Consider the following 12,977-nt stretch of genomic DNA (forward strand, 5'->3'; position numbering starts at 1 on the left):
GCAACGTGTGCTGAAAGAAAAATTCAGGGCACAGGGCATATGCAAAGAGGAGGGGCTCATCACAATCCTAGAAGAAAGAAAAGTGTCCACAGTGACCTAAGATGGGCAGGTGAACAGAGAAATGCCATCCAACCTACCTGCTGCACAGTCACAGGGGCCAGACCAGCCGTTGGAACACACACATCTGGCGGTGGGAGGCTAAACTACAGGACAGGCTCCCCTCGAGGCAGCCCTGGCTGCAAATCAGCGGACAGCAGGAGAAACAGAAGCAGCTGTTCCCTGCAGCTCAGAAACGTGCACGACTTGGTCCCTACAATCATCCCCACACATGTCAATGAGACAGTTAGACAAGCTTCAAAAACAATGCACACAGCAGTTTGTACAACCCAATATATGACGTAACAAAATAGTCAGAGCAGTTTGAAAACATGGACCAAATAATCAATGCAACAAAAACCTTCATCCCAATGCAGACAGGATTTAGGCTCAGTAACAGACACACTGAATTCAGGCACCCACAGGAGGACTGCGAATAAACGAACAACAGGCTGACATGTTGGCTATCAATCTTTATTTATGACAGTTCTCTGGGAAGCCTTGCATTTTCAAAGCTAATCTCAGATAGTAGCGTAAGCCATGTACAACAAAATCTTCTGCTGGAACACAAAGAGAAGTTAGTTCTAGTCCCTAAAATCATTTTTTTTCAGAGTATTAATAAGAAGGTCTATTCATGCATGCAGAAAAAGTTAAACCAAGGCCAAGAACATCAGGCAAAGCACATGAAAGTATGCATACATCATCTTCACATTTAATTCCATATTGATATGATTAAGTAGATACTCATGTACATCAACCATGTCAGAAGTACAAGTCCTCCACGAACCCCGGGCATCCTGGGACAGGTATGCTAGCTTTGGGCCAAAACACTTCATGGGGTTTATGGGGAGACATTTGAAATGTTGCTTCTCGGTGTGGATTTTCTAAAAGAAAAGAGAAATATCAGGGAGAAGACTGTTAAAGAGACAGAGAGTGTTTACCACCACCTTCATTATACAAAACACAGCAAAAAAAAAAAAAAGTATTGCCTTCATTCTGTAAACCACCACTTGGCATTTGTTCCCCAGCACAAGAAGAGGAAAATAAGTTTTGCTCATGGAAAATCAAGCCCAGGCTTCTATCCTCTCTCTGAGGAACCCCCTATATCACACCGTATGCAAGACAAGGTCTCCAATTAGCTTCCCCAAGTGTTCAGGTAAAACAGAGAGATTGAATTTAGAGCCTGATCCTGTAATTTAGTCATTGCTATGCTTATCCAAAATTCAACTCTTCAGATAAAATATAAACTACCTGGCTGGGCACAGCGCCATGCCTCTATAATCCCAGCTACTCAGGAGGCCGAGGCAGGAGGACCACATGCTCAAGGCCAGCCTTCACAACTTGGCAAGCTACTCTCATCAGCTCTAAGATGCCCTAAAAATACGTTTTTTTAAAATTAACTTCTTACTTGCAAGAAAATTAGGATGAAATCAAAAAAATAAAATGGACTGGGGATGTACTTCCATGATACAGAGCCCCTGAAGTTAATCTCCAGTACCAGAAAAAAGAAATTATGTGTATACATATATATATGTGTGTATATATATATAATGCCTGGACTATCTGTGAGTTATGAAACATGCTTTTCCTAAAGCCAAATGGTTTGCAGAATGCCTGTCACATCACCATGTCACATTTTAAGAAACGTGATGGAATCTGCCTGGATTCCATGGAATCTGTGGGGTGAGGTTTAGGGTGCTGCCAGGTTCACGTCTTCCCTTCCAGGTAGTTCGATCTCACAAAAGACTGCCGTGGGCCAGATTCCAAACTAGCACCCATCAAAGGAACAGGCAAACTGTGCTAGACACAGCTGCAGTTACTTTTTTTTTTTTTTTTTGAATTGGCCTATAAAACCATCTGTCTGCACTAAGGATTCTCTCAGCTGCGCCACTTCACATTCAGTATCTTTTACAACAATCACAGTTAAAATTGCATGATTTTTAAAGATCTTTACAAGCAGAGGGGATGCAGTGGATTCTCACAGCACTTGTGAGCCCCCTGCCGTGGATTTTGCTTCTGGTAGAAGACCCTAGCACACTTTCATTTCCTACCACTCTGAAGGTAGAATTTCATAAACTTACCACTTTACTTTTTTTTTCAAAAATGGATCCATTTCATTCGTTAGAAATTGAATCACTACCGATAAAAAAGCCAATTAGTTGTCCTTAAAGAAGAGACCTGTATGTCCCCAATATGAAAGAAATCAGCTGGGGGAAACTTCAACCCCAGACTAGATTCAGTGTGTAGTTTAAGTGGATTATAAAATTTTAATGGTCCAATAAGAGACTGTGACAGCTATGTTCACCAGCTCCAAGATGCCCTAAAAATATGTGTTTTTTAAATTAACTTCTTACTTGCAGGCCCATCTTGTGCACAGTGGTCACACAGAGCACTGCTGTGTGTCCTCAATATTTACAGAGCACAGAATCCCACTTCATTCCACAGGAAGCCCCCATGCACCTGCCCCCAGGAGTGCCAAGTTTTACCACAGCCCTTGCTGAAGACCTACTGTGTGCTTGTTGTCATGTCCTTCCTCAGCTGCTCTGTTCAAACACCTGTCTCAGATTTTTCAATACAGGTATAATAAGGACAGGAAGGAAATTTTAAAAATTTTTGTTATTTTAATTTTTTAAAAACCCGGACAGCACCAGAATGAAACTGCCCTAGTTAAACCGCTGCCTCGAATTCTGCCCTAAACTCAATGACATCATTAACAACCCAACTTTAGGTAGGTGCCTGCCAGGTGTGCGCGCTCCCAGATGCCTTCCCAGGATTCCCGTGCCACTGTCCGTCTCAGCCGCCCGCCCCCCCAGTCCCCCAGGCCCTCGCCACTAGACGCCTTCGTCACCTTACTTCGTTCTGCACCACATCCCCCAACCCGGTGAGATGGGCACGGTCGCTTCTTTCTGTGGTCACGGAAGGTCTGGAGCTGGGAGGCAGCGCCAGCTTGTCCCCAGCACCTAGTGGCGCGCCACCCTCCCCCCCAGCTTCCCGTGGGTGCTGAGGGCTAACAAGGGGAAACACCGCGTGGAGCACCCAAGACTGCGGGTGCAGCAGCCGCGTGTACTGTTCGTGAATCCACAGCCAGCGTCCACTTTCTAAGGTCATAATTTACTGCCACCGTTAAGAGCATCAACCTCCCAGAGACACGCAGAGTGCTGACCAGCAGGGGCGTGGGCGCCAGAACCCAGCAGCAATGGCCCTGGGCTGCCTGGCGCGTGCAGGCCCCGTGGAGGCAGAGAGGCCCCGTGGAGGCAGAGAGGCCCCGTGGAGGCAGAGAGGCCCCGTGGAGGCAGAGAGGCCCCGTGGAGGCAGAGAGGCCCCGTGGAGGCAGAGAGGCCCCGTGGAGGCAGAGAGGCCCCGTGGAGGCAGAGAGGCGTGTGCACACGGCTCTGTCCCGCGTCCTCCTACCAATCCCAGCTGCGTGCCCAGAGGCGGACGGGCAGAGCACCAGCCCCACAGCTGCAGAAGGGCCTTGCAGAGGATGGCTTTGAGCTGAGACCCACGCCCCTCCTGTCACCCCTGAGGTGTGCAGATGCCTCTGACAGGCCAGGACTCGGGAGCTACCTGGGAGAGTCGAAGAACTAGGCAGGAAAAGGCCTAAGAGTCTTCTTCTTCTCCGGGCTCCTCTTCTCCCGCCTCAGCTTCCTCTTCCTCTGCTTCCCCTTCTGCTCCCTCCTTCGTTACGTCTGCGGCCTTATTTCAACAAAAATCATGTTATTACTGAGAAGCATTAGGGACCAAGACAACAATGAAAAAAGTAAGGCCAAATCTTAAACTGGCGTTGTGGGCTTCCCAATGACACAGACACTCGCACCCATCACACACACACACACACACACACACACACACAAACCACACACACTGCCTGCGAAAACACACTGAAATATCATTCTTGTAAACACAGACTCCTTAATTTGCAGAAAAGTACATTGCTCTAATGGGTTGTGATTTCTCCCAAGCCCATGTAGACATCTGTCTCATCAAATTGCTTTAAAAATTCAGAAAGGCTACAGTTGGAAGAACAAAATACAAGAATTTCAGAAAATAGAACTTTGTCAGAAAGGACTGGTTACATTTTGTTATAACATGCTAATTTCTTCAACCCAAAGCTACCAACAGCCTACACATACATAAGACCTAGAATTACTTCTAAGTTAATGGGATGGTTTTTGTCTCCTTATTAGATATCAAAAATAGGATTTTCAAAAACAAGCTTGCCTAGCAAGAGAGATACAAAAGAATAATTATTGGAAAGATATAATGAAAAATCATGGTGTAGAATAAGCTAAAAATAATCTTTAGGTCCAAAAATAGGGTTATCTTTGATATATTAAAAATAATAATGAATCAACTTTATATTTATTGCATCTGCAAAATACAGATATTGAAAAAGTAGATTACAAACAACCAATATTTGATAGTTATATATGTGCATGTGCATGTGTTTGTGTGTGTGTGGCTAGTGGTTATTTCTAAGTAATGGAACTATAAGTTTTTTTTATTGCCTCCCTTTATCTGTATTTCCTAAATTTTCTATAAAGATTGTAAATTATTTTGTAGTTTCAAAAACCAACAAAAGTTTGGTTTGGGTTTTTTATGGGGGGGGGGGGAGGTATTTCTTCTGCCATTTGGGTGTTGGTGACTTGCACTGAAACACCTAGAAAACACACATGCCTTTTGTGAATCATTCTCTCTACCCCTGAGTTTGCAATTTTAATGTAGTTCTCTGATTAGCACTTTAAAATGATTAATCCTTAAGTATCCAAGAATAATGTCCTTAAAACTCTTGATTAAAACCTAAGTAGCTGAGACTTGGGAAATAACGGGGAATGGTGTAGGAGAAGGGAGAATCTGAGCATGGTCACTTCGGACCTAACAAGGCAGTTCTCCAAACAGACGTCAACTGTTATATGCCGGTGACATTAGTGTTTAAACTTCCACATTCCAGATTCCAGGTCACAAACTGCAGCTTCAGCAAGCAGGCGCTGAAGAAGAATTGTGGTGCCTCCTCCTCTAATCAGGTGCATCCCCTCCACATTCATCAGTGACATAAAACAGAATCACCCCAATGCTCCCCCCCGCCAGGGCCTAGGAGGATGTGCAACAAAATCTCTCAATGAGGAAAAAGATCTCTTGGGAGGTTTCAACAAAGCAGGAACAGATGGGAAGAGAGGATTCCCATGAGAAAACTGAATTTAGAGCTAATGAAGAGTTGGGTTGGGTTGGGTTTTTGTTTTGTTTGTTTACCAACCATAAGCTCCTAATATAAAATAAATGTTATAGTCTGTGAAACTAAATGAACTTTTAACAGCAGGAACTCTAGTAATTAACTTCAACTTGACCACACATCAAGTTATATAGGAAAATGATCTCAACCCAGTGGCTCTCCAACTTGCTTGGGCATCAAGATCACCTCCAGGGCTTGCTAGAACACTGCTCCACCTCAGTGCCTGACCTGTAGATCTGGGGTAGGGCCTGAAAGTGTACACAGTGGTCCCCTCTGATCTGCAGGCAGTGCTCCCACACCCTGGTGGGTGTGTGCGACCTCAGGTAGCAGCCAGTCCTGTATTCACTGTTCAGTGCCTTTCCGTCTTAGCTCATCATTTGCTGGGGCTGTAACTTTTGCAGCTTGATGTGTGGCCACAAAGCTAGATTAATTTTTCTTTCCTTGTTCACAATTCACAGAAAGTTTTGTTCCTCCAGCAGAGCTTAGTAACCTAGGCATATGATTTTTTTTTTCTTTCCTTATTAAGTCAAGAACTTTCACCTTTTCACTTAAGCACTTTATGATTGTTCTTTGGCATAAACAAATTGCTAACCTCATTATTCTTAAGCTTTGGAGACATTATAAAATAAAATAAGGGTCTCTTGAACACAACTGTACCTTAACAGTTGATGTAACCAAGATGACTACTAAGTGACTGTCAGGGAGGTAAGATATACATTGTGGATACACCAGACAAACATATGATTCATAAGAAAGATAGCACAACATTTTATCAACTCACTCAGAAGAGTACACAATTTAAAACTTGTGAATTGTTTGTTTCTGGAATTTTCCATGAAGTATTTTTTGGACTGCAATGACAATGGATAACTGAAACTAAAGAGATTGAAACTCTGGACAAAGTCAACCATTGCATTTCTAAAGGTGCTGTGCTGTTGCTGTTGCTGGGGTCCCCACTTTGAGAACCTCTGCTATGGTTTGTATTCTCTAAAATAACATGTGAGCAGAGAACAATAACATTCATTCTAGTAGAGTTAGCACCACCATCAACCAAACCTGCATTTACCTGAATTGGTCATTTGTTCCCACATTTGTGTGTACAATTTATAACCTTATCATAATTCAATAACTTCAGCAATAATATGGAAATTAATTAAATAGGAGCAGGGAAAGAACTTTTTATTATGTGGATTGAATGGAATACTTTGGAAAGACTCAATACATGTAAATCACCTTTAAAAATCTGTCATTTTAGGCGCTAATAAAGCCTGGAGTGGCAGAAAGTAATCGTAAAATCTTTGTGAACCTAAATGGCTTTGCACACAGCTTTAAGTTTCTGCTCTATTTTAAAAAAACTGAAACTAGAATTCCCTGAGAGACCAATGAATATGATTATGTTAGAAATACAATAGGACCTGCTAATCTCTGCATTATTATTTAAAGAAAAAAGTCCTTGTTCTAATTGTTAAACAATTGGTGAATTGTGCAATAAATACACACATACAAATGTATATCTCTAATTAAAGTCAGTGTTTATGGCCTCCATGTTTTTGACATTTCTACTCTAATTCCTCAATTGGACAACCTCCAACCCCAGACATGGACCGGGAAGTTCTCCCCTGTGCCTGGGATGTGGTTGTGGCTCCCCTCTACAAACAAGAATGTGCAATCACATGTCACAGAAGACAGATGTCCTTATACAGTTTGCCCTTAATGGCTTTCAAATATTGCCTTATCATTTTTCTTTCAGTGTTTCAATTGCACTTGACAACTCTGTCCTCAGTACTCCTGATTTTTCATACTTTCTCCTTATTTTATACAATTCTTAATCTTTTCTCCTTGTGAAACTTTATTCTCTTCTATTTTAGTTGTTCTTTAGGCGGTGTCCTAAAGCATGACATTAGGGTTTCCAAGTGACACAATGTCCAGACACTTGATGATAAACAGCTGTTTAAAATTGCAGGTCAAGGTAACTCAGACAGAGACCTGCAGTATAAGTAGAATCAAGACTCAACATTATGTGCCCCCTTGACATCGGGTGAAGGCAAGATAGCTCAAATGACTTCAGCATTCGTCCCCGCCACACACTCACTCTGCTCCTGCAGACTTCATAAATAAGGGGACGTACTCTTCTGCTGCAGTCTCTCCCTCTTCTTCCTTAGGTCCATGAATTAACAGCCCCGCACACAAGGGCCAGGTGCAGTGCCTGCCTACCCTCTGGCATTAGTCAACACACCAACTCCGACCTCCTGTGGCACCCACACCTTAGACACTGGAAAGCTAACTCCCAGGGCCTGCTCATCTGCAGTACTCCCAAGCCTGGCCCTGCACTGCCTGTGTCCTCTCCTCCAATATGTGTGGGCACCTGGCTAACAGATGCCCACTGCAGGGTCCAATGCCTGCTGTTACATGTCCATCCCCATAGCACAGGGCAGGAAGCCCTCCCTCCTCAACAGGATGAATAGGAGGCCACCCACACCACCAGCAGCACTGGGCAAGCTGCATGCACCATGCTGTCCAACAGGGTGGGAAAGGGCAAGATGAGAACGACTCTCCGCCCAGCGCCCTGGCCCAGCCCAGCCTGACCTCTGGACCTCTCATGGAGGCTAGAGAGGTTCCTCGGGCAGGTCTCAGTCCACCTCCCTCATGTGAATTCACCTCCAACCTACTTCCCTTCTCAGCAGGTCACCAGCGGATTTTCTGACTGTGGAGTTACACCGTCTCCCTTATTTATGAAGAACAAGGGGACAGTGGCTAGAGCTTCGACTCTGTCACCTAAAAATGTTTGTATCAAGCTGATGACACACAACTGTTGAAGGTGATGGACGTACCTCTTCTGCTGCGGTCTCTCCCTCTTCTTCCTTAGGTCCGTGAATCAAAGTGAAGGAAAAAATATAAATTCAAGTAAGTTTTAAGTTGAATCTCAAAATTGGGCAAATTATATTAAAATAGAAGCCCATCAAAATGAGCAACACATTCATTAATTCATGAAATAAGTAAGCAGTAAAGGCATGTACACTGGGAGATCTCTACTGATTTCAGGTCATATTTCAAATTATTGAAACATTATGAGCTTAAAGATATTTTTCCATTAATCAAACTCCTTGACAAAACACAATGGAGTAGTGGTGCTGCTTACTAATACGTACAGTTCTGTCTGCAGAACTCCTACAGAAGCACACCAGCGACTGCAGAGCTAGTTGGTAAATTCAAGTCATATATGCAAGTGACCTAAAAATTTTAACAAAAATATGTCTCTTCTGCCTTCTGCCCTTACAAGTATGCTTTTGTTTCAGTTTGAACTGATGAATAGAAACAGACCAAAAACTTTTTCTCTATAAGAACAAAATGATAGCATTTCTGAACCATTTAGTATTTAAACACTGATTTCCGGTTGAAGAAACTTGCGAGGAAAGAGGTGGCATCACCAAAGACTCAGGCCCAACCTCACCCCCCCCTTCTCTGGACAGATGAGGGTCCTGAGGCCATAGAGTCATTACCAAAGTCACAGGACAAGTAAGAGGCATGATCGGGAGCCACTCCATGTCTCCTGATTACTAATGTAGTGTCCTCCTCTTCTACCAGGCAGCCTCTCGGGGCCAGTAACAGAAAGAGCAAAATCACAGAGGGCAACTTATAGAGTATCCAGGACACTGCCACATCGGCTGGGCCAGCCTCACGTTTGGGGCCAGTTCTAGAACAGACCTCCAGATCTCAGGGAGAGGCAGAGAATGCTAGTGCCTGACACAGCGGCCAAAGCTGAGTCAGACCAAGAGGATGGCTCAGCACCGGGGATCTCCACACCAGCCTCTATGTTAAGCACCCGTGGCGACATGTCAAGTGTCTGTGCAAAAGTCACATCCAGGAATAGAGTCCAGCGTCTGTTGAGACACCCAGGCGCTGCCGTCAGGGCATTTGTGGGTTGCAGCCCTTGATGCCACCTACTCCTGCTGGTGTCTCGTCCCTCCTGCCAGGTCTGCCGGCTTTGCTCACCTGGCTGCTGACAGGAGCCCCTGTGTGACCCTCAACCCTCGGTCGGTCATCCTCATATCCATCTGTTCGCCACACTGTGGCCACAGAGTTGGTCCAGACAACAAACCTCCTATGCTGGCCTCATGTTTGGCAATGTGCATCACAAGAGGATCCAGATATCTTAGAAGAAGTCCTCTGCCCCTGGCTCCCCCTCCAGCCTCCCCCTCCAGTCTCCCCCTCCACCTCGCCCCTCCAGCCTCCTCCTCCACCTCACCCCTCCACCTCACCACTCCCCATTCTCCCTTTCAGCCATACTTTCTCACATGCCCCCCAACAGGACAGGACACTGCTCAAAATGACCCTTGCAAGGCAGACTTTCCAGCCTGAGACTGAGTTAGGGACCCTCTGATCAGCTCCCACAAACACCATTTACTCATCTGTCTCCTGGTGCAAGCCCCTGGGTCATGACCTGTGTCTGTTCATTTTTGGACCTCCAGTGCCCGCCACTGTCTGGAACCAAGAGAAAGCCCCCTCAGTGTGAGTAAAGTGACTGGCACGGTTCCTCGGCCATTAACTCTTGGCTCTCAAAGCACAGTCATTTTCTTCTTGTCTAAAGAGGACCAAAGTTCTGGTTTAATCTGATCTGGTTAAAAAAACTTTTAAGGGAAGAGAGGACAGGGTCACCAAAAATTCAATCAGGCCCAGCCTCACCAGCAGCACAGAACTATTGATTATTGTAGAGCTTTACAATTTCCTAAATCCAGTTATTTTTATTAACTGCATCCAGCTGAAACAATATATCATTAAAAGTAGGGGCACCCTTAGAACTGGCTGGGGGGCAGTCAGGGTCCTATAGGAATAACTACTAGTCTCGACTGTTGCAGGTAAACTAGCAGCAATAACAGGGACCTGGCACTCTTTAGCAATATTTAAATTGAGCTTTATTTTTTGAAAATTATGTTAAGTAGAGAAAGGAACTGATCACAGAACTGATAGAAATAGCTTCAAAAGGTCAAGTGAGCTGTAAAGGGCTTTGGATGTTCTCATCTCGGGCTCTGCCAGAGCAGACGCTGGTGGGGGCAGGGCTCTGCTGTCTCACAGCCCCTCCCGCCCCCGGAGTTCTGCTTAGCCTGGGACTGCACCACTCCATCTGGTCAGCTCACAGAACGTGGAGTGGGGGCTGGCCGTGGGCTCCTGGAGAGCACGTGCCCAGCAGGCACAAGCCCTGGGTCCCGTCTCCAGTCCCCCACACAAAAAATGTGTTGAATGAATGCATGTATGCGTTGCTACTCCTACCTCTGACCCCCTAGGATGAGGTGGGATATATTAATTTAATAAATAAAAATAACCAACGACTAGCCTCAGCTCACAAAATTAGAAAATATCAGAATTCAGCGGATGGTTCTCTGTGGTCAAGGCATGAACTGACCTTTATGGTTGGCAAATAACTATACTGACAACAGCATTTTTTAAAAGAGAACTGTAATCACCAGGTCAATTAAGCCAACCTCGGAAGAGCTGGAGTCTCTGTGAGCCGTTAATGTGGGAAGCACACAACAGAAACGGCACCTCGTTGTTCTGACAAGGCTTCGGGAGAGGGACATCTCAGGACCTTCCTCCTGTAGCAGCTATTTTTGCTGGGAACCTGGCCAGGGACCAGGCTGCTGGTGGCGGGTAGCCAGATGGAGGCCAGGTGTCAGTGGTGGTGAGTGTCAGGAAGAGGTGGGGAGGAGGGAGCAGGCCTGAGGGGGCAGCCGGGTTCAGAGGGCCCAGAGGGGCAGCAGCCGCTCTCGGCCTGGCCGAGCCTCAGGCCAGGGAGCCCACCAGGGTGTTCAGGTAGGACCTCTGGGAGTGGCAAAGAATGAACCTCCAAATAATGTTACCTTACAATAAAATAATTTCACCTTGATAAATGCCAAACCCAAATGTGGACAAGTTACTACATTCCCCACATTTTAGAAAGTTCTCATGATGCCCCCCTGAAATTCTAGAGGGAAGCTCACCCCGAGGCCCGCACCCTGCCCCAGCTCCACTAGGCTCCATCTGCAGCCATGGCCACCCAAGTCACATGTCCTGAATTCCTCAAATAAGTGTAGTATGTGGTCCCCCATTATCTGCTCTAAGCCCCCACCCCCACTCCCCATCCCATTAGCTCTGACAAGGAAACCTGTGCCTTAGATTTGCTGGGATCTTCTATTCCCTTGATTGGACCTGAATTGAGTTTCAGCTTTCTCCCAAGGCCCCCTTTTATTCTCAAGTTCCTCTAGGTACCCCACAAATGCACCCCACCTTGGCTCTTAAGGAGATATATGGTAGAAGCAGGAGCTAAGGATGTTCATTTGACTGAGGACAGGGACCCAACCCACCCTCACAACACAACACAGCACAGGATCAAAGCCTTGACCGGCTGGCGACCTCCAGGCCTGCTGCAGGGTCCTTCTCAGCCACTCCGCATCTGGTCCCCAGTGGCCAGCACTGGAATGAAAATGGCCTGCTTCCTCCCAGCTCCACGCTCAGCTCTGCACTAGCCACTGTGTTCCCAGAGTGCAGCACAATTCCTGCTCCAGGCAGAGCACAGTAAGAAAAGGACAGGACTGAATCCAAAGACAGACCCACAAAGAGGCAAGCCCTCACCTTCTCCGGGGACTCGGGGAGCTCGCCCGCACCTTCAGCACCCTCTCCTTGTGCCTCGCTTTCTCCGCTTTCTTCAGCCTTCTCTGTCCCCTGGTCATAAAAGAAGCCCAGCGTATCACTGATCTTAGGTAAGCACTTGAGGAAAATGCAGGCCACCCCCAATGCGGTTTTCTTATTTAAATCACAATACAGAAATGAAGCAGACAGTCCTCCTAGTCAGGAGATCACTTCACTGCGAGAGCATGGGCTCACCAAACACCAACACTGCTGGCTGGGTCTGTGAGCAAGAGTCGATAGACTGATGGACGTTACAGTAATAAGCTGCCTGAGGAAGGAGTCTCAATTCATCGGTTTAAGGATCATGAAGATAACAGGTATACAGATGGATTGATATAATCAGGTGGACAGGTGGACAAGATGGAAAATGGATGGATGGATGGATGGATGGATGGATGGATGGACAGGTGGATGACATATATGATGGATGGATGGTTGGATGGATGAATAGATGGATGGATGAATAGATGGGTGGATGATGGATAGATTGATATGATGGATGGATGGATGGATGTGCAGATATGATGGATGGATAGATGATAGGTAGACAGACACAGAGAAACATTAAGACCAAGCAGCCATTCTGAAGACACTGGCATGGGAGAAGACGGTTCCATGTAACAGCCCACAGCCCTTACCTCTGCTGTGCTCTCTGCCTCTCCCACTACATCGCCATTGGGAAGGGAAGATGCTTCCTCCGGTGATTTTGCCACCTGCATCATATAAATTGAGAACATTTCAGAATTTTCTTGAAGACTATAACTTTCATTTCAATGTCTTTTAACTCTTTAAGTTATATTTATCTGCATCCTTCATTTTATTCACAGCAATGACACTATGGCCTGAGGAGGTAGGATGGTCATTACCACACCTGCTTCAGAGACACGAAAATAAAGGCAGAAAATGTCATATCACAAGTTAGGGACAGGCCTAGGTCTACACCTCCTACTTGATGCTGTATTATGAAGTGGTTCCCAGCCTTTTGAAA

General features: G+C 45.7%; 1 long non-coding RNA gene across 1 annotated transcript; it reads right to left on the reverse strand.

The window, feature by feature from the left end:
* Positions 1–563: 563 nt before the first annotated feature.
* LOC114087671 (uncharacterized) lies at positions 564–12,704 on the reverse strand. Its single transcript, XR_011705795.1, has 5 exons — positions 12,628–12,704; positions 11,933–12,022; positions 8,158–8,187; positions 3,664–3,792; positions 564–980 (listed from the first exon to the last, which is right to left on the reverse strand). It is a non-coding gene; the product is annotated as an uncharacterized lncRNA (long non-coding RNA).
* Positions 12,705–12,977: the final 273 nt, after the last annotated feature.

This window comes from Marmota flaviventris (genome assembly GCF_047511675.1).
Source record: "Marmota flaviventris isolate mMarFla1 chromosome 8 unlocalized genomic scaffold, mMarFla1.hap1 SUPER_8_unloc_2, whole genome shotgun sequence".
Lineage (NCBI taxonomy): Eukaryota > Metazoa > Chordata > Mammalia > Rodentia > Sciuridae > Marmota > Marmota flaviventris.